Source organism: Halichoerus grypus, chromosome 10, assembly GCF_964656455.1.
Source record: "Halichoerus grypus chromosome 10, mHalGry1.hap1.1, whole genome shotgun sequence".
NCBI classification, from domain to species: Eukaryota; Metazoa; Chordata; class Mammalia; order Carnivora; family Phocidae; genus Halichoerus; species Halichoerus grypus.
The window spans coordinates 69347351-69368743 of record NC_135721.1 but is presented as its reverse complement, the minus strand read 5'-3'; the positions used below and the strand labels follow the sequence as shown (position 1 = coordinate 69368743).

The 21393-nt window shown below is 37.0% G+C and overlaps 1 non-coding gene across 1 annotated transcript; it reads left to right on the top strand.

Annotated features, from left to right (window-relative positions):
* The first annotated feature begins 20930 nt into the window (after positions 1-20930).
* Positions 20931-21037, top strand: LOC118520950 (U6 spliceosomal RNA). The gene has a single exon (XR_004909886.1). It is a non-coding gene; the product is annotated as a U6 spliceosomal RNA (small nuclear RNA).
* Positions 21038-21393: the final 356 nt, after the last annotated feature.

Sequence of the window (21393 nt, the reverse complement as noted above, 5' to 3'; positions counted from 1 at the left end):
CAAACTGAGGGCTCTAGAGAGGACGGGAGTGGGGGGATGGGTTAGCCTGGTGATGGGTATTAAAAAGGGCATGTTCTGCATGGAGCACTGGGTGTTTTATGCAAACAATGAATCATGGAACACTACGTCAAAAACTAATGATGTATGGTGATTAACATAATAAATAAAAAAGTAATTAAAAAATACAAAAATGGGTGAAGGACTTGAATAGACATTTCCTTAAAGTAAACAAACAGATATATGAAAATCAACAGGTATATGAAAAGATGACATCACAAATCATCAGGGAAGTGCAGATCAAAAATACAAAGAGATACTATCTCAATGAGACACTATAAAAAAAAACAACAGAAAATAACAAATGTTGGCAAGGATGTGGAGAAATCAGAACTCTTAAGTACTGTTGGTAGGAATTTAAAATGGTGGAGCCACTAAGGAAAGTAGTTTGGAAATTCCTCAAAAGAATTCAGGACAGAACTACCCTATGATCCAGCAATTGCATTTGTTGTCATTCATCCAAACTAACAGAAATCAAGATCTTGAAGAGATATTTGCACTTCCATATTAACTGCAGCATTATTCACAATAGCAAAGAGACGGAAACAACCTAAATGTCCATCAAAGAATAAACAGATAAAAGAAAATATATATACATACGTGGGTTATTATTGTCTCATAAAAGAAATCCTGTCATAAGCTACAACATGGAGAATCGATGAGGACATTATGCTAAGTGAAGTCAGTCACGGGAGGACATACAATGCATAATTGTATTTATATAAGGTAGCTAAGGAATCAAATTCACAGGAACAGAAAGTAGAATGGTGGTTGCCAGGGACTGGAAGGAGGGGGAAACAGAGTTACTGTTCAATGGATATAGAATCTTAGTCATGAAAATGAAAAAGTTCTGGAGATCTGCCTTACAACCATGTGCATATAGTTAGCAATGCCATACTGTGCACTTAAAATTTTGTTGAGGACAGTATTCATGTTATGTGTTTTTTTTACCGTAATTTTTTAAAGTGGATCCCATAGTTCCCAGTTCTGCTGATTATCGTCCATGGTTACCTATGGGGAGCTACATGGTGTGATAGGAGGGGGAAATCAAGGACTGCAATAAGGAGTATTTTTATTTTTACTCTCTATACAATGATGTTTTCTTAAATTCTTAAAAAGACAAGCATCTTTTCGTGTATTATTTTGTAATAGATAAATAAAAGAACATGATCTCAGTTTAAAAGAGAGAGAGGGATGTATTACTTCCAGAGAATTTTACTTGCCTTTTGTAACACAGTAGCCCTTATTGCTTGGGTGAGTGAGACAAGGTAGGGATTCTCCTCACTGATGAGTGTGTTTTGGATGCATGCAGGAATTGAGAAATGACTATTAGGTGCTTTTGCAGACTCACTGGGCCTACTGTGTAATGAATTTAGGCCAAAATTTTGCTTATCTCACTTCCATAAGTGTCCTCTCTGTGAGTAGGCCACAGAAATATTTCGGTTTTCCAAGGTTTATCTCAGCTCAGAATTGACATCCATCCTGGAAAAGTCTGTATTTCCCTCTTCCTTGGATACAGGCAGTGTGATGAATAATTGCAGATTCCTTAGCGGAAGGATAGAAAGAACATTAGTGGATATACCTATGGCAACAAGATCAGGCCTCCTCTTTGTGCACAACATTCCAGGTCTACGAACTGGCTCAGGTCTTAGAATTGGATGAGTACTAGGATTCTCTCTTGCAGAGCAAAACTGTTCTGTTTCCACCAGATACTGATTTTTTGTTTATACAAATCATGCAGGATCACATCTGCTAATTTTCTAAGGTTAAACCAATTGTAATTCCTGGAATGAACTCAACTTGGTCATACATTATTAGACTTCTCATATCTTGCTAGTATCTTTAGAGCTATTTTTATCTATGTTCACAAGTGAAATTGGTATGTCATTTTCATTCACAAAATGTTCTTGTCAGGTTTGGTACCAAGGTAATGCCAGCTTTATTATGTGAGTTGAGTAGTTTCCTCTTTTTCTCTATGAGAGATTGCATAGATTTTTTTTTTCTTAAATATTTTGACAAAACTCTCTGTGGAATTCACCTCTGGCCTAACTTTTCTGTGCACAAATGTGTTTGGATAATTCAATTTTTCTAATGGCTATAGGTCTATAAATTTTTCCAGTTTTTGAATTAGTATCAGTGATGTTAATTTTTCTAAGAACTTGCCCAATGTATTTGAGTCTGAAATTTACTGGAATGCCATTTTTCATAACATGTTCTTATTACCTCTTCATACGTGCAACATCTGTTATATCTAAGTATTAACTTCTGATATTTGGTCATGTCTTTCTTCTTTGTATTAATCAATTTTACCAGAGGTTTGTCATTATTAGAAGTCATTTATAGGAAACAACTTTGGACTTCTGTATTTAACATATGTCTCTTCTTGTGTTTTATTACTTCCTTTCTTCTACTTTCTCTGTATCTATTTTGGATGTCTGGACAGTTATTGAGAAAGTATAAATATCTCTATTTTTAATTACCCTTATTGCTAACATTTACAAATTTGTATAATACAGATGGTACCCAGAAGAGCAATGCTAAAAGGAAAAAATACTACCAAGCAATCTAAAATACGTGGCTCTCTTTTTGTGATTGCTGGAAGTCAGCAAGGGAATGCAAGCTGCAGAATGGCGGACCTTTGTTATACAGACAGATGTTTCATTACACTGCTGCTTGAGATACCTTGAAAAGCAGACTTGCAAAATTATAGACCTGCAAGTTATAGAGCTTATAACTATAGTAGAATTGATTTGAAAACCTCAGAATATCGGTCTGTTAGCTTCTTTTTGTTGATTTTTTTTTTAAGTTCTAGCACTGATAGAGCAAGGTAGCCTAGTTAGAACAGGTTGCTCTGAAGAGGCAGAGGTTACAGCAGATAAGACTGTGGCCTCAAGTTTCCCCAAACAGTTCCTACAAAGAGTCTCCGGCCAGACAATGAAAGCAAGCTCAGAGGCAAAACTCAGATTAAGATGTGGAACTTTTAGTCCATTCAAGGTTAAGTTAAAAACAAATAAAAAAAGCCAGTAAAGGGCGCCTGGGTGGCTCAGTCGTTAAGCGTCTGCCTTCGGCTCAGGTCATGATCCCAGGGTCCTGGGATCGAGTCCCACATCGGGCTCCCCGCTCGGCGGGGAGCCTGCTTCTCCCTCTCCCACTCCCCCTGCTTGTGTTCCCTCTCTCGCTGTGTCTCTCTCTGTCAAATAAATAAATAAAATCTTTAAAAAAAAAAAAAAAAGCCAGTAAATTAAAGACCAGTGTATTTAAGTATAAAAAATACCTTCTGATGAAATTTTTACTTATGGTTACTTGCAGAGAGAATTGACTAGAAGCCTACTAAATCTTTTAAGAAACTGTATTTCCAAAGAAACAAGCCACCTACAAAAGCTTGTCATTTTCCTAACCTTAAAGCAAAACTCTACCTCAAACCAGTGATCATGATGTGGACTAAACTATCAAGCTTCTAAAAAAAAAATCCTTCTCAATGTTTTCATTATGAAGGATAAGGACAAGGAAAGTCTCACAAAGGACAAAACCAAGCTATAGTCACAATATCCAGAAGGCATTTATAATGAGCTACCACTTGGGTTAACCAAGGAACTTAATTCAGTGACAAAACAGATTTTTCACCACTCTTGCCCAGTGGGATTTAATGGTTGTGATAGTTCAGTGACTGCTATGAATTTCCCATGCTTTCTTCCAAAAGAATTTTAAACGTGTTTAGGCTATTTACCGTTTTATATTGGTGTAGGGGAGAGAAGAGACAGTTCCTCTATGTTTAAATATCCTAAGCATGATGAACCACTTCAAGAAGAATGGTCTCCCTTGGGATATTCCTTCCCTCTACGAGGGAGACAATTCCAAAGTTGTATCCAGTTCAAAGTCCACTTCTGGGTAAGTAATGTTTGTCCTCTCCATCAGGTCTTGATGTGGCTCTTCATGTTGTAGTTTGATGAGTAGGAAGAGACTTGAACCTTTTCAGAAGAGACAAGTGGTGAACTATGGCAAAGACTGAGAGTTGCCCTTCACATACCCATTCCACCCTTCTTCTATAGAACTTGAGTGAGGCGTATGCTGCAGAGCTATAAAAACAATTTCTAGTTTCCCTTGCATTAATTGTGCCTGTGCCCTGGCCAGTGAATTTTAAATCAAGGTAATCACAACTTCTTTTAAAAGAAGCATCATGCCTGCCCCTTTCCCTTTTCCATTACCTTTTCCCTTTGGTTGGCTGAACGTAAGTGGCTTAGCTGGAGCTGAAGAGAAGTTATCTAAGATTGGCGGATATGTGATGAGGACCCTAAATAAAGGGTCTTGGTCTTTGATACAGTGAAATAATTTGTGATAAGCCCTAGGCCATTTATTTCTGGATTACTATGTAAGAGATAAACTTTTATTTGGGACTTCATTACAAGAAATACATCTACCCGTAACTAGTATAATACTAATGGAAGTAATTATGATGTCTGCGTATATGTGGCTAAAAAGTTTTCCATTCTTCCTGGCACACATCCAGAATCTCCTTTAAACTTAGAACAGCATTTGAAGCTATTGAATATGAGCCCTGCTCCCTTTTGTGTGAAACAGATACAATATCAAAAAACAAAAACAAAAACAAATCCGCACAAAACAATCCCCAAAACCAAGGTTACTCCTTAGAGAAACTGATCTGCCCACTACATTTCTTTCCCTGGCATTAACAGTTCCCCAATACTGTCTGAAGCTATGTTTCCGTGGTTATTGTAGTTACTGTTTTCTGCCGTATCTCCCTGAATTTAGTAAAATCTCTGTGCTCTTCATGGTACTGAATATAATAAATCACATCATACTCAAGCTATCTGGAAATGAAACCACTTGCCTTTAAGATAATAAATTCCCCAGCAAAGCCCTTCCCTCATCTACCACTAAACTTTTTGCTTTCCTCAGTCTATGAAGTTGGAAATAATATTTCTCTGGTGTTGAAACTGTAAAGGATACAGAAATTCAAACTGCATGATGGTTGATAAAAAGGAATTTTATCAGGAAAGTGAGAAAGTGTCTTCATATAATGAACTTTAGATAGCTATAGAAAGATAATCTGGGTATTAGCTGAGAAATGAATACTTAGATTACTATACTAGACCAGCAGAAGAGAATTCATTTTTTCTTTTTGGATTTTGTATTACATGTAGAATTTCAAAACCCTTGACCTCCAAAGAACTTCCAAATGCCTCTTAATACCTGATGATTTTATGTGGCTTATTTTCTACTTCCAAGAACATTTGCTCTCCTTAGGTAGATGAAAAACTGAGTTACAAGACATGTACAAGGTCATATTTTGAGCCACTAGTGGAACTTGAACTGAATCTTTGAACCCTTTCTCTAACTGGTTTGATTTTCACTGCCTTGTGTACGCCACAAAATTTTTGGTACTGTATGAGGAACTATTTTATATAACTCTCTGATTTTCTTATTTTTCTTATCTTGCTTTTAGTTGGCTGTGTTTTCCTTTGTTCCCCCCACTCCGTCTAACCTTTTGGCATCCCATTTCTTGCCCTTAGTTTGTATGTGTGCACTGCAAAGTTTATCACATTTAAGGTGCATGCACATGATGAGTTCAAATCACTGAAGCTCACTGAGCATGTCAACGTGAAGTGCTGCAAAAGACGTAAGACATAGATTATTCCTGCTGCTGGTGAGTCCAGATGTGTCCTCTACACGTGTGTTCTTTGTAGATGTTACCTAATAATTTCAAGGGGCTATTTGTGGGTGGTAAGTGTGTGATAAATTAAATGTGATTAAAATAAGATATTCAATTCTATTCAAATCAAATGAAAACTCACTTTATAGCCAATCATCTTGGTGTACAGTGGAGCATATTAAGACATCAATTCTCTTTTGAGCATGTAGCAACATACCTTCCATTTCCTTGCAATCATACTTTTCCAGCATTTGGCTACTCTTAACAAAAAGCATGATAAAAGGTTTCTTTATTCTTTGCCCAAATTAAACCTTCCTTCTCCATACTTTCAAAGAAAACAGAGTTCAATTTTTTTCCAGCTCTTTTCCATCAATGCTTGAGGAAGGATGTATGTTCTCACAAGCACCAACTAAACCAGAAAGAGAAGAGTTTTCCAATTGCTCAGTGGATCAATCAATGCTGTACACCTTTATGGTATGTTAAAATATTTCTAACTATTATCATTACAGAAATGTCCAAACAAATCAATATGATGAGGGCTCTCTGAAACCAAATTTCTGCTTTATTCATTCTCTATCCTTGCCTCTCCCACAACTACTATTTACAAGATCTATTTCTATGCTCCTTTGCTCTATTTGTAAATAATTATTAATTATATAATATTTTGCCACTGATTAGCTAAATGAAACTCATCACTTCCCCTTTTGTGAATCTAGCCTGCTTCCATTTAAATTGCTATCTCATTGTCTTTATATCCCTTGAGGCTGGAAAACTTTCAAATGTTCTATATTCATTGTAATACATGTATTGTAATACAGGTAATACATTATAATAATGTATCTGTACGTATGACATTAATAGATGTAATACATTTATGTAATACATACATAATACATATATAATACATGTAATACATTTGCTTTTATCTCCCCATCTCCCACTCCCCCACTATTCTGGTAGGATGCTGATTTTATGAAATTCTTTTTCATCCTTGTTTGTTGATGCCTTTTTTCTTCTTTTTTATGCTGACACTTCATTAATTGTGCAGAGCTCTAGGTAAATATATGTGAACGTCCTGTATGATAGAAATACACAAGATTCAATCCCTTTTGTTTTCTCCTCTTACAGAGATAACTGATAGGTCCTGTAATTCCTTACCTCCCTTCCCGGTTAGAACTTGTATACCCTTAGTTCCAGCTCCTGTTGGGATTTCCTTTTTTGGGAGGGACTTCTAAATTATTCTTCTCACCTCTGATATAGCCCCTACTCTAGTCCGTCATCCAAGGCATTAACAGTGATTTCTGGAGTGCCTGGGTAGCTGAGTCAGTTAAGTGTCCAACTCTTGGTTCAGGCTCAGGTCATGATCTCAGGGTCATGGGACTGAGCCTCCCAGAGGACTCTGCATTAAGCAGGGAGTCTGCTTGAGATTCTTTCTCTCTCCCTCTGCCCCTCCTCCCACTCTCTCTAACAAAATAAATAAATAAAATCTTTTTTAAAGAAGTCATTTCTGACGAAGAATGGAATAATCAAAGAGGGCTCCATAGAAGACAGAAGACTGCCAGGTCTTATGAGACACTAGGGGGTCACCTATAGGCTTGACTAATGGTCAATCAGAAATGGTCACTGTAGAGATTTTTTTCTGCCCCAAATTCTTAAGTGACAACAAATGATGTGTATTACTATAGACTCTTTAGAATGCTAAGACTGTCCCACAAAATTTTCAGAAACACTTAAAGGAATAACCATTTTCTATGAAGGAAGCTAGTTTGATAGCCATGGTCTTATTGCTAGCTGCTTCCAGCAAGACTCTTCTTTAAACCACTACCTACACTTATAGAATAAAATAAAATAAAAACTAAAACTAAAAAAATAATAAAATTAAAAATTAAAAAGAAAATTAATTTTTAAAAGTTTTATTTATTTATTTGTCAGAGATTGAGAGAGCGAGCCAGCACAAGCAGGGAGAACAGCAGGCAGAGGGAGAAGCAGGCTCCCTGCTGAGCAAAGAGCCCAATGTGGGACTTGATCCCAGGACTCTGGGATCATGACCTGAGCCAAAGGCAGATGCTTAACTGACTGAGCCACGCAGGTGTTCCAAATTTTTTAATTTTTAAAAAGTGATTTCTAAATACAGATTCGATCCTGTTACTACCCTACTCAAACACCGTCTTACCATGTTATTCAAAGTCCTTCATGATGTGACTGCAGCTTACCTTATCAGCCTCATCCCAGCATTCTCATCTGTTAGGTTTGCATTGTGCACCTTCTCCACTTGTAGGGCACTTTTCTTCAACAAAATCTGTTTGGGAGTCTATTGAACTAATGAGGAACCAATAGGACCACTATTTTGATTCTAAAGCTAGTAAGTTGACTCTCTCCTCCTCTTATCAATGCCCATTTAACAAATAAAATAAAAAATGAGGAATGTGCTGAATTTTAGGACATCTCCAGGACTATAAACTTGACTATGACAGAATTTTCTAGATCAACTATTTAAAATGCCATAAATATACATAAAAATAATTGTTTCCATCTTGAAAATTGTTCTCAATGATGTTCTGTTTTTTAATTCCATTTTAAAATTCTGTTTTTTTAAAGTTCTGTTTTTTTTTTTTTTAAAGATTTTATTTATTTGACAGAGAGAGAGAGAGACAGCAAGAGAGGGAACACAAGCAGGGGGAGTGGGAGAGGGAGAAGCAGGCTTCCCGCCGAGCAGGGAGCCCGATGTGGGCCTCGATCCCAGGACCCTGGGATCATGACCTGAGCCGAAGGCAGACGCTTAATGACTGAGCCACCCAGGCGCCCCCCTGATGTTCTGTTTTTTAATTCCATTTTAAAATTCATAGAAAATAACCCATGTTAGATGCTTTTATTCAAGGAACCACACACATGCACACACACTTTATCAATGTTTTGTTTCCCCAGTTACTTCCAAAGTTATTCAACCGTGACTACATTAGATTAGGTAATTAACTTGCAAATACCTCATTTGGCATAAATGCTTTAAGTATATTATTATTCAGAGCTATTTTTTCTTCTCTATTTCTCTAGAGTTTGGCTTTAATTGTAGCTTTAAAAATACTAGGTTTTACGGGGTGCCTGGGTGACACAGTTGGTGTAGCATCTGACTCTTGGTTTCAGCTCAGGTCTTGATCTCAGGATTGTGAAGTCGAGCCCCTACATTGGGGCTCTGTGCTCATCACGGAATTTGCTTGAGACTTTCTCTCCTTCTCCCTCTGCCCCTCGCCTGCTCAAATAAATAAATAAATAAATAAACCTATATCTTAAAAAAAATTACTAGGTTTCTGGATATATTTTGAACTAAAAAGCCACCTATAATATTTCATTATTCACTTTTGTTTCTCCAGTGCCTATCCCAGTATCACACAGAAAAGGGTGCTCAAATGACATTTCTGGAAGGCAAGTGAATCCATTGTAATGCAGAGACATATACCAACACATCAGCTTTAAATTAAATGATTTTTTACTGTGTTTAATAGAAAGGGTAAAAAAAACAATGTTGCCAACCAGGTACAAAATCCATGGTGTCTAGAGAAAAATAAACTTACACATGTGGAAAGTATAGACAGCAAGTGCCCATGTAAATGACAAAATTACTTGCATATGAACAATATAATAATAATGGTAATAAAAATGATAGTGATTAATATTTATCGAGCACTTACAATATGCTAGGATCTGGGCTAAACACTTCCAGACATTATATCATTTAATCTTCACAGAAATTCAATAAGGCATGAATTACTACTATACATTTTACAGAATGAGAAGGATCCAAGAAGTTTTATATATACTTAGTTTTACCCAACTGGTAAGGAATAGTACTAGAACAGGTTTTTCTGAGTTTATAACTTCATAATACTCTAAATTGGACAGTTTACTCTCTCTGGGGCATCACTAAGATGGTAGAATTAAATGATGAATAGAATCCAATATATTCATTACAAAAGAGAATTTTTTAAAAAATTGTATGTTAGAGCACGTTTAAGACAAAATTCTATAATTGAGCTCATAGGAAGAAGAAGATTTCCCCAGGAATTAGAGTTCACCTTTGGATAGAACTGGCACTCAGCCAAGCATATTTCCACAATGTTTTGAAGCCTTGATGTATTGAGCTATATACAGCATAAACATTGATAAATCTAATGTGGCATATGCTGGAGATCTCAAGTTTTAAAATTCCATCCTAGATAATTTAACAGGATTAAAAAAACCTGTTCCTTAATATTGCAGAAGTTACCATAGTATATTTCAAGTCACAATTTTGAAACAGCATCATACTACTAATTGAGTCCATAGCAAATATGAAAACAGGTGCATACATAAAGATCCACTTTGATAATTGAAATTTATTTTGAATAAACAGTAAACAATATATCTTAAGTTGTCATTACTGAGGTATTCAAATGAAAGGAGATTCATGAATGATTATGCAAATTTCAAAAACACATTCAAAATGCAGTTTAAAAGCAGTGTGCAAAACATGAAAATATTCTATTTCTTGTTTTCTTCACTGAGTTAGTCTACTTGTATTTCAGAAATCTAATATTTAAGGAGGAAGAAACTGGCAATTTAGTTGTCACTGGCACAGACATAACTATGGGAAATTCCTATAAATATTTTTAGTCAATTAGGGCTGGCCAGGATGTTTGAAAATTCATGATACAACCAGAACAATTCATAGGGGGGAAGACAAAGAAAATGGATTTTCAAACCATGAAACAGCATATAAATTAAAGGGATAATACAAAGGAAGATGAGATTCACTCATTAATCATCACTCAATAGTTTTTTATCAAGAATTTACTGTGTGAGACAGAGCAATGGACAAGGGCCTCTGTCCTCATGGCACTTTCTAGTGAGAGGTACAGAAATGATAAGACTAATAGTCCAATTCATTTCTAAATACAGTTATGATAAATGCTCAAAGGGACATTAGAATGAACTGTAAGCAAACAATGAATCATGGAACACTACATCAAAAACTAATGATGTAATGTATGGTGATTAACGTAACATAATAAAATAAAAAAAAAGAATGAACTGTGAGTGTAATAAGAGAGCTTGAATTAGTGAGGGACAGAAAGAAGGGGGGCAGGGCAGGCACACCAAAGATAAATTCATTAATGGAGCAGCATTTGGGGCTAATTAGGTCAATCAACTAGCAAAGGAGACAGAAAGTCAGATAATTTTGCGATGCGATTGTTCAGTGATGTGAATTTCTCCACCAAAATTTTTCATAGTATAATAAGGTAGTTGTCACAGAGTTGAATGTGATTTATGTTAGGGTGATGTTCAAGAAAGATGCTTTATTTGGACGCACAACTATGTGATGGTTAAGTTTACTCTAGAATCACACAGCCATGATTTGAATCTCTGTTCCACTCTGCCTTCTACTGTATGTGAAGTTGGGCAAGTTTCTTCAGCTTTCCGAGTAATAAGTAGCTATAAAATTGGGATAATAACACTGCCTTTATTACAGTCTTGATATGAGGTTTACCTGAGATAATAAACACCCACTATATCCTTGGCACAAAGCAATTATTCAATATATCTTAGCTATTATTATTAGCAGGAAAAAGATTGAAAATAAATGTCAAAGAGGACTTTAAATGCCCTGCATTAGAGTGTGGATGTTATTCCATAAGTAACAGGAAGTCACTGAAGTTTTCTGAAAAATTACTTAAGCACACAAAATAAGTAATTAGTGAAAACCTATGGATTACAAAGTGTTTCCAAATGCATTATTTTATTTAATCCTCATCAATCTTGAGGTGATGCTATTTTGATTGAAATTTTACACATAAAGGAACTAAAACTTAGAGCACTTAAGATGACTTGGCCAAATAGCTAGGATTTAGATTCAAATCAAGGACAGTATAATTTTTGCCAGGACACAGATGGCAGAAGATTTTGAAAGACACCGTAAAGAGGTTACATAGAAAAACTAAGGGACACCGCTATTTTGGTTATTCTGAACTTGAAGTGGAAAATTTTTATTTTTTAATTTTTAGAATGATGATGAGAGAAACAAGACATCTGGTGAAGGTTTAAGAAACTGGAAACTTTGACGTAGGTTGCACCTCTGCCACTTTACTTTGTGACAAGTCACAGAGAAATTATTTAACTTCTGCTTTGTCGGGTCCCTCATTTGAGAAAAGGAAAATATTATCCCATTTCTTGGGATTTCTCAAAGGATCAAATGAGATACTCTCCTCCCCCTAAAAGCCACAACAAACAAAACAGAAAACTCAAAAGAAAAACACAAACATATATTGTCATTTTAAAAACAAAAGTCTCCATTCCCACCTTGAATTTAAAGTCTTAGAGGAAAAGTCAAGTCAGAGTCACTGAAGTGGAAAGAGAATCTATCAGATTCTTTTATTATTAAAATAAAATCTCATATCCGGAAAACTAGACAGCTTTTCAATGGCATTTTGCACATTTTAACCTAATAGCGGTGACTCTGGTTGTTTTCCTTTTACTAACACTGCTCCCCCGAAATCTTTGGGTGCTCTCTCTCCTCCAGTTTGAACTGTGAACACGGAGACCCGTTGTGTTCTGCTGTGTATGTCATAGGTACTGAGGGACATTTTCCCAAGTCTACTTCTCTATCCAGATGTTAATGAATTATTGCCTTTATGGCTTTGCTTTCTGTGTTCTATAATCTCCTTTTTTAGAGAAGGGAGAGTAAAAGTCAAAGGTCCTGAGGTATTCTTCTCAGATTCCTTTACTGTTCTCAAAACCCCTTGAGGCAGTTTTATTCTTGTTGTTTTTTTAATAAAAATTTATTTATTTTATCTTAGAAGAGAGAGGAGGGAAAGAGAGAGAGAATCTTTCAAGCAGACTCCCCACCAAGCAAGGAACCTAATGCCAGGCTCCATCCCAGGACCCATGAGATCATGACCTGAGCTGAAACCAAGAATCCGATGCTTAACCGACTGAAATACCCAGGTGCCCCCCCACCTTTAGTTTTTTGGGGAGGCAAAGGAGTTGGAACTTCCTACTCATGTCCTTCTTTTTTCTATTCTGACCTATGGTTTCTTCCTCTTCTAATTATGAATTTTGTAATTAGAACTGAATTTAATACCTAGATATATCTGATACAAAATTTGGAAATTTCTGAAAATGTCCTTAGATATAATGCCATGCATACTAGAAATTTCCATAGTGTAACTTATTTTTTTTTCTGCTTATATTATCATTTTATGAAAGAATTAGTATTTAAAAAGAAGGAGAATTTAACATAATCTTACAATAAAAATACCGAATGATTTTAGCATTATGAAAAACATACATTGTCCATGTTTTTCTCATTTCACCATCATGGACTGGCATGAGTTCACAAATAAGCACTGTAACTTATTTTTTTTTGGAGAGTTTAATAAGATAACATATTGTAAGCCTTCATAAAAGTACTGCTTGAAAAAAAATGGGACTCTGACTTACAGAACTTTTGTAAAATCTAGTATCTGAAATAATTTAACTGCTTCAAAGAATAATTTGCATTAAGAATCCCCCTTTTTGCCTAGATTAGATAATTTGATATTTTCCTACATATGATTGTAAGACACCAATGTGGAAAATCTTTACATGACAAGAGAATATGTACAGTGGTGAGGTGACAGACTGAAATACGTTAGAGCTTGGTTTTGTTGGAGTGTTAGAGACAGCATTTTGTTTTATATACTTCAGAGACAATTTGGGCCACAGGATAATGTCTATATTATAGAAAAGCAGTCAGCATATAAAATAATTTTACTATTCTACAAAGATAGGTTTTTTTTTTCTTAAACAAGTTATTGAAAATGATCCCAAAATAAAGGAATTAATTGGAAATACAAGGACTTGGAGGTTTACCACCCAGAGAACTTTGTTTTGTTTTGTTTTTCTCTTTGTTTGGGAATGGACTCAATGTAAATGAACAGGGAACCTAAGAAGCAGCAGCACCATCAAGGCAAAGGATGGGTGTGCATGAGGCTGTGCTCCAGGCTGCGAGACAACTAGTCCAAGTGAAAATAGGAATTAGAGGGGTTGCATAGGACAACTTCAGGGAGGAAAGGTGTTCCAGATTAATGTCATGGTTATTTATTTTTTTTATTATGTTCAGTTAGCCACTGTATAGTACATCATTAGTTTTTGATGTAGTGTTCAGTGATTCATTAGTTACGTATAACACCCAGTGCTCATCACAACACGTGCCCTCCTTAATACCCATCACCCTGTTACCCTCTCTGGCAGCCCCCTCCCCTCTGAAACCCTCAGTTTGTTTCCCGGGGTCCACAGTCTCTCATGGTTCATCTCCCTCTCTGATTTCTCCCCCTTCAGATTTCCCTCCCTTCCCCTATGGTCCTCCGTGCTATTGCTTATGTTCCACATATGAGTGAAACCATATGATAATTGTCTTTCTCTACTTGACTTACTACACTTAGCATAATCCTCTCCAGTTCCATCCATGTCGATGCAAATGGTGGGTATTCATCCTTTCTGATGGCTGAATAATAGTCCATTGTATATATGTACCACATCTTCTTTATCCATTCATCTGTTGAAGGACATCTCGGCTCCTTCCACAGTTTGGCTGTTGTGGACATTGCTGCTATGAACATAGGGGTGCAAGTGCCCCTTCTTTTCACTACATCTGTATCTTTGGGGTAAATACCTAGTAGTGCAGTTGCTGGGTCATAGGGTAGCTCTATTTTTAACATCTTGAGGAACCTCCATACTGTTTTCCAGAGTGGCTGTACCAGCTTGCATTCCCACCAACATGTAAGAGGGTTCCTCTTTCTCCACATCCTCGCCAACATTTGTTGTTTCCTGTCTTGTTAATTTTTGCCATTCTAACAGGTGTAAGGTGGTATCTCATTGTGGTTTTGATTTGTATTTCCCTGATGGCTAGTGATGTTGAACATTTTTTCATGTGTCTGTTAGCCATTTGTATGTCTTCTTTGGAGAAGTGTCTGTTCATGTCTTCTGCCCATTTCTTGACAGGGTTATTTGTTTTTTGGGTGTTGAGTTTGAGAAGTTCTTTATAGATCTTGGATACCAGCCCATTATCTGTAATGTCATTTGCAAATATCTTCTCCCATTCTGTGGATTGCCTCTTAGTTTTGTTAACTGTTTCCTTTGTTGTGCAGAAGCTTTTTGTCTTGATGATGTTCCAAAAGTTCATTTTTGCTTTTGTTTCACAAAGATAGTTTTGATTTATAACAATTAATGTTTTTTTTTTTTTTTTTTTTGCCACAGCTGCAATAACAATGCTTAGAAACTTAGACAACTAGAACAAGAATTGGCATTTGGGACTACAATGTCCAATATTCTTATTTTACACAGGAGAATGCTGAGTCCAGAAGAGAGGCGAAATTGTTAACTAAGGTCATACTGCTATTTAGACCCTCCAGCTAGGATCCTGACATACTGATTCTGGTGCAGTATTCCTATGTTAAGTTTCATTTTTAATTCTGTGTACTCCATGTTTTGTTCACCTCAAAAGAAAAAGACCCTGTCTGAGATTGAGTTGTCAGGCATAGGTAAAAACAAAGCAAGAATCTAGCCTACTTTCTAACACATGAGTCAATCTCAAGAAAATTGATATATGCTGACAAACAATACTATTAAGGAAGAGGTGTTTTGTGGACCAAAGAAATGACCTTCACACAGGTTGAAATAGAAGCAGTGTTGAATGCCCTGTATGATGGAGGATCAAATGAATTATATATAAAGATAGTTCAAATTGATTATGGCAGCAAGAGACTAGTCAAGGACATGCACAGGCAACTTTACAAAACTATTTCTCCATCCTTCCTCAAGAACATATTCCAAATCCTTGTCCTGGAAGAAAAAGGTATCTGAATAGAGAACTCCTAAACCACTTGTAGGAGAGCAATTCCATTGCTACTAAAACCTACCCAAATTTAAAAACTTAAAAACCAGGTAAATCTGCTAAACAGGGTTCATGTGACATTATTGTGAAATCCAGGGAGTGCAGAGGATGAATGCAGGGCTAGATTACAGTTTGCAAATACGAATAATGAATGATTCTTCACATTCACCACCTAAGCAAAGGGGAGAGAGAGCACTGCCAAACTGAGGAAGGCTTCCCAGCAGAATGTAGGAGAGAAATACGCTGGGTGTAATTGCCAGATTTTATCTCAGGGGCTGAAGGGTACCAGGCAGTCACTGTGAATAAAGAGTGAGATGCTATTTTAGAATTTGCTCTCAGGAAAGAACATAGGCTGTGACGTGGAGGGCTGTCTTCACAAAGAAACAAACAAACAAAAAATCGTAGAATGTGTTAAGTTATTTGATATGGAAAACCTTAGAATCCACTCCAAAGACGACCTGGAATGACTGCCCTCAAAACTTATATTTTCTTCCACTGTAGACAGACTTCTCCTCATCCTAAAGCAAATGAAAAGCAACCACCATAAGGCTTAGGAAGTAGTGGGGTGTGGTCAAAAGTCACTCTGCTGCCTCACTGTCCTCCCATAAATGTTCTCACTGAAGTGAAATTTCTTAGAGGAGTTTCTCATCCCCCTCATCCGATGGTCATCCATGACCTCTGAAGCCTGTCTTGTGTGTATATCATCACAAGTAAAGTCACTTGGTAAAGAGTGGAGGGAAAAAAACAGGTGAAGAGTAAGGACCACCTGTGATGACAGATGAGCAAAGAAATCACCAAGGCAACTGAGGGAAGACACATTTGGAAGTCCTAAAAGAAGCCAAGAATGCAAGGACTTTACTTTTCCCCAAGGAAGTACACAGACAGTTTCTATCTACCACCAAATGTTCAGTGGAGTTTTCACTGTTTGGGAAATGACAGTAACTCCACTCTAGTAAAACCACCTTTCTGATCATAATCTCCCCATGAGCAAATAAAACTGGAGGAGCTGCATTTAAAAATGAACTTAAGAAGCTAGCAATCCAGAAATCATCATGTAGATACAGGGAGATCAGTTTTATGAGCTTGAGATGAACATATTAGCTGATTTGGTGAAACACTAAGGTCTTTTCCATAAAAGAAAAGCAGGCTATCCTTTAAGGACTATTTAAGGCACCCAATGGCCATGGGTGGGAGGCTAACATTATTTAGGTTAGGCTATTTCATTCTATGAAAATGTATTCAGAAGTCTGACTCTAACCTTAGAAAGTGGTTTTGCATGGCTGGCATACACTTATGAGACTCAGCAATGACTGTTTTTATTTGGTCAAGAGGGCCCAAATGTGGAGAGGAAGATAAACAATAACTGCCCTCTCCATAAGGTACTCATAATATTTATGCCCTGTTAATTGTTGTTTCATAATCATTCATTAATAATAATGGCCTCTTTGTCACACAGTGAATCACTTACTCCCTTCAATTAAATATCTTCAAATATTCAGAATATTTCTAAGAATTTTGATAGATTCTGATTCTGATTATTATTATTTTATTATTATTATTTGTAGGAGCACCAGATTAATGTTGGGCAGCTAACCAGAGGATTCAGGCAGACTTGGTCTTGTAGAAAATTTACAAGTAAAATTTTCAATGTTACATTTGCAAATGACCAAGTATCTCTTGAGAGAATCCAGATGACAATGTTTGTCTTAAGGCCAATGTGCAAGGTTAAATTGAGAGACAGAGCACAGAGTGCGTTCTTTTATGATATGGATTTAGAGAGAGTGAGCTGAAAAAAAAAATAGTGAGTAGAAACCAAAGAAAACTACTTTACTATGAGCTTTAGGAAATAATTGTTTAGGTTTCAGAAAGAAAGGAAAATGAATTACATCTTTTTCCCCTCTCCAGAGTGCAAAGCCAGTTGAAAGATTGCTACAAGAGTCAGACAGAGATTTTAAAAAATTAAAAATAAAATAAACCTTTATTATGAACTAGACCTGGAAAGAAAGATCACAGATCTAAGTGTAGCCAAAGGGCCTTACTAAGGCTTTATCCATGAACTGGGCAGACTGACTCAATCAGCTCCTGGATCCATGGGACCACAGCATATATCTTTTCAGGGTCAGTTCACTTCTTGCATCTCAGAAACCAGAATTCGGCTTTAGAGATAATGTCAGTGGCTGAGCCACACAATCCCACCTCCCTCTTCCAAATTCACTCGTCAGATCATTTACTTCTCTTACCCAAAGGACAGGAAATGTGTTGGGAGCAGGGAGAGTGGAGCTGGGAGCGCTATGCTTTCCTTTCTAAGGAAAAGTGATGAGTTGGGAATATGTGGTTTTTCCAGTAATATAGAGAATATAAGGAGTCATCAGCCAAGGGGCTAGAAATGAGGGACATGATGGAGACAATGCTCTTAGCAGACTTTATCCTCACTGCATTTAATATAAATAACCATGGCGCAGGCCTCAGCCAACTCTGGTAGTATTTGTTTTAATCCTCAGACATGGCCCTGGAAGATACAGTGTTCACCCAAGGCCCACAGCATCCTGGAGTGCATGCTTGATATTAATAAAATTTAAAGTTACGTTTCATGTATTTTTAATCCTGTATGTAGATAATCACATGCAGCTGGACAAATTATAATCACTTTTATGGTATATAGATTACTAGGTTAATTAGAGTATCAATTATCCTGAATGTATCCCCATCCTATTTCAAACATTTTGAATCAATGAGAGGTATTTGACTAAATGAATTTTTCTTTGTAAAGATCCATTGCATTCAAGGCATGTCTGGATAACAGACATAGAGAAATGAATTAGACACATTCGCTGACCTGAAAAGTCCTTATCACATAGAATTTACAGACATGTACCTAATTAGGTGCAACACAACAACAATGCATTGATAGTGTGGAAGAAAATAAAAAGGGAGCATGTGCAGATCTGCCTAGACCTTACTGAAGGCTGGAATTTGAATAAGTGTCCTGAATAATAAGTGAGATGTCACAAGGCGGTGGAATTAAAGAGGAAGTTCTAGGTAGCCATAGGAGCAATTCTGACAATAAGAGGACCTTTTGTGGAATGACAGATAATGCCATTATTGAAGAGTAGAATTCAACATATGGCTGATAAAAGTTAAAGGTCAAGACGTAGGTTGAGGCAAGCTCTCGAAAGTTATTTTGTGTCTTGTTTGTGTTGTTGTGATGTTTTCAATGCTTTGGTTTGGTTCTCTTCTTTAGCAACAGATACTGCTATCTTTTGCTAGAGAATAAATAGAGACTAGATATCTTGGAATCACTGATGTTTGCCAGTCTTCATAGGGTAAATGAATGGGAAATAGTCCCAGTCTTTCTGGGAGAAAAGGTTGGTCTCACTCTGAGAAGGGTTTATCACTGGGCTTGGTGGTTGCTCTTCTGTGCTGTTGTGGACAATGGGCTCAGTCCTCCCAGCATTCGTAAGGTTGATTTGCATGCCAGGAGTTAATGTACATGATATATAAGTATAATTATAGACCTACAGTACTTTCTTGAGGGCCTCTAATTGACCCCATTGTTGGAAAGTAATTGTTCCCTCCATTACTGTTACAAAGGAGCTTGACTCCACCACTGGTGACAGATACCTCAGGAGACAATGAACCTGCCTCCACGACTGAATTTTGGACCAAAATTATAAGGTCAGCCTTACTTACTGGGAGAGTGTCTTGCTTTCACATAGTCCAAATCTTTTGCAGAAATAACTTGTTTTCCTCCCTTTTCTACCAAAAAAATTCACCATTCCTAAATCTCTTCCCAGAGGGATTTCATCAACCAGGGAGGACTGACTCTTATCACAGGAGAGAAGTATACACCCAGACAAACTGTGTCACAAACTCTCATACCTCCCATCTAATCTAAGAGCCTATTCATTTTTCCCTAGGAATCATTTACTCTCCCCTAAGAATACTACATCCCCCTACCCTTCCCCTATTAAAATGGTATTTAAGCCTGAATTGTAAGCCACCTCAGGAAGTTACTCAGTTTTCCCTGAGTATCTCCCAGATATACATACATGAAGTATACATATTAATAACTTCCTGCTTTTCTCTTGTTCGTGTGTCTTTTATTACAGGAGTCTCCCCTAAGAACTCAGAAGTGTAGAGAGAAAATTGCTTTTCCTCCTCTACATGTGTGTATCAAGCCTCTGTCATTCATTCACCACATTCTGTGTAATAACATTGGACTGATCCCATGGTGCTGTTCTCCATCACTTCACATATGTATAAGAACCCCCAGACCTTAAGGGAAAAGGAAAAGGATATCCTTGGAAGAAGGTAAAATGGACTGTGAATATCTTGCTATTACCTGTCTGGGGAGAGCAGTCAAGGGTTTTGCACTTTTGGGACAGACAGACTAGGATAGGTTTCTGAACTCCTTTGATCTATAGGACCTCACCCTGGTTTCTTGAAAGTGCTAGAGAAAGAAACAGTCTGTGGTTATAATCAAGGGAGACAGACATGATCAAATACGCTTTGTAGCACCGCGCGCTGGCAATGGTGCCGCAGACGACTGGCAGGGATCCTAGAGCTGCCTGACGAGCGAGGAACCTGCAGCGAATATTCATGCCCAGACTGCTACACTCAAGGGCAGCACTGGTGGAAAGAAAAGAGACACCAAGACTTCCTCATGGAGGAGGATGTGTATATATCCAAAAACTCCTAATGTATCTTTCATTTTCAGGCCATGATTTCTCAGGAAACATTCACTGCAATAGAAGTACCACAGGTTGGCTCAGATTCAGTGTATCATTTATGTGAAGGAAATGGACTAGGCCATGTCCAACCATTAATGATGGTTCGAAGCCTTGCTCTCTGGGGGATATCAGCTACTATCCTCCTACTGACTTTATTACTTCTATGTAAAAATTAATCTTCCACCTGTGTGAAGTTGTCCTCCTCCTACCATCCTCTTCCTGTGTGAACAGTCTGTTTCCCCCTTAAAAGAAATATCAGGTGCTGGTTCTGTGTAGAGTATGTTGCTGCCAAGATAAAGAAGCTGCAGTAATTGAAGGGGCAGACAAAAATTGTGTTAACCGTCCACATGGTGCTCTTATGAAATGCCCAGGAGTAACTGGTGGTTAGGAACACTTAGGGCTGAAGGCAAAAACCAAAAGTGTGGTCTTGAATTTCATGCACTAATTACATATATAGTTACCTGATCCTTCAGTAGCCAATATATTTTGTGGCAAAATGTTTTTCTGAGGTAAAGGATACACTGGTAAAACACACACATGTAATTATTTATTTAAAAGTATAATGCTTGTGCTCCCTTTGGCAGCACATGTGCTAAAATTAGAACAGTACAGAGAAGATTAGCATGGCCCCTGTGCAGGTATGATACGCAAATTCACAAAGCATTCCATATTTAAAAAATAAAATAAAAGTATAAAGATGAGGCATTTTGCACCATCCACTGGAGTGAGGACAGAATGAACAAATGGCTAAGGAATTATAATTTTAAGTTACCCTGTAACCACATCAGAGCATTTTCACGTTTTCTGAAGGTATACATCTTAGGAAGGAGCACCACTGTAATCTACTACTGTCGTAGATACAAAACTAAACAAAACAACAACAACAACAACAAAAACCAAACAGGTAATAAACCTAACAAAAACTGTAAAATATATTTCATTTTCAAAGGAATGAATCAAGTCCCAATAACCCCACAAAAACTCCCAAGTCAAGTTTCAAGTAGATATTAGGCTGACATTTCCTTGGCAGA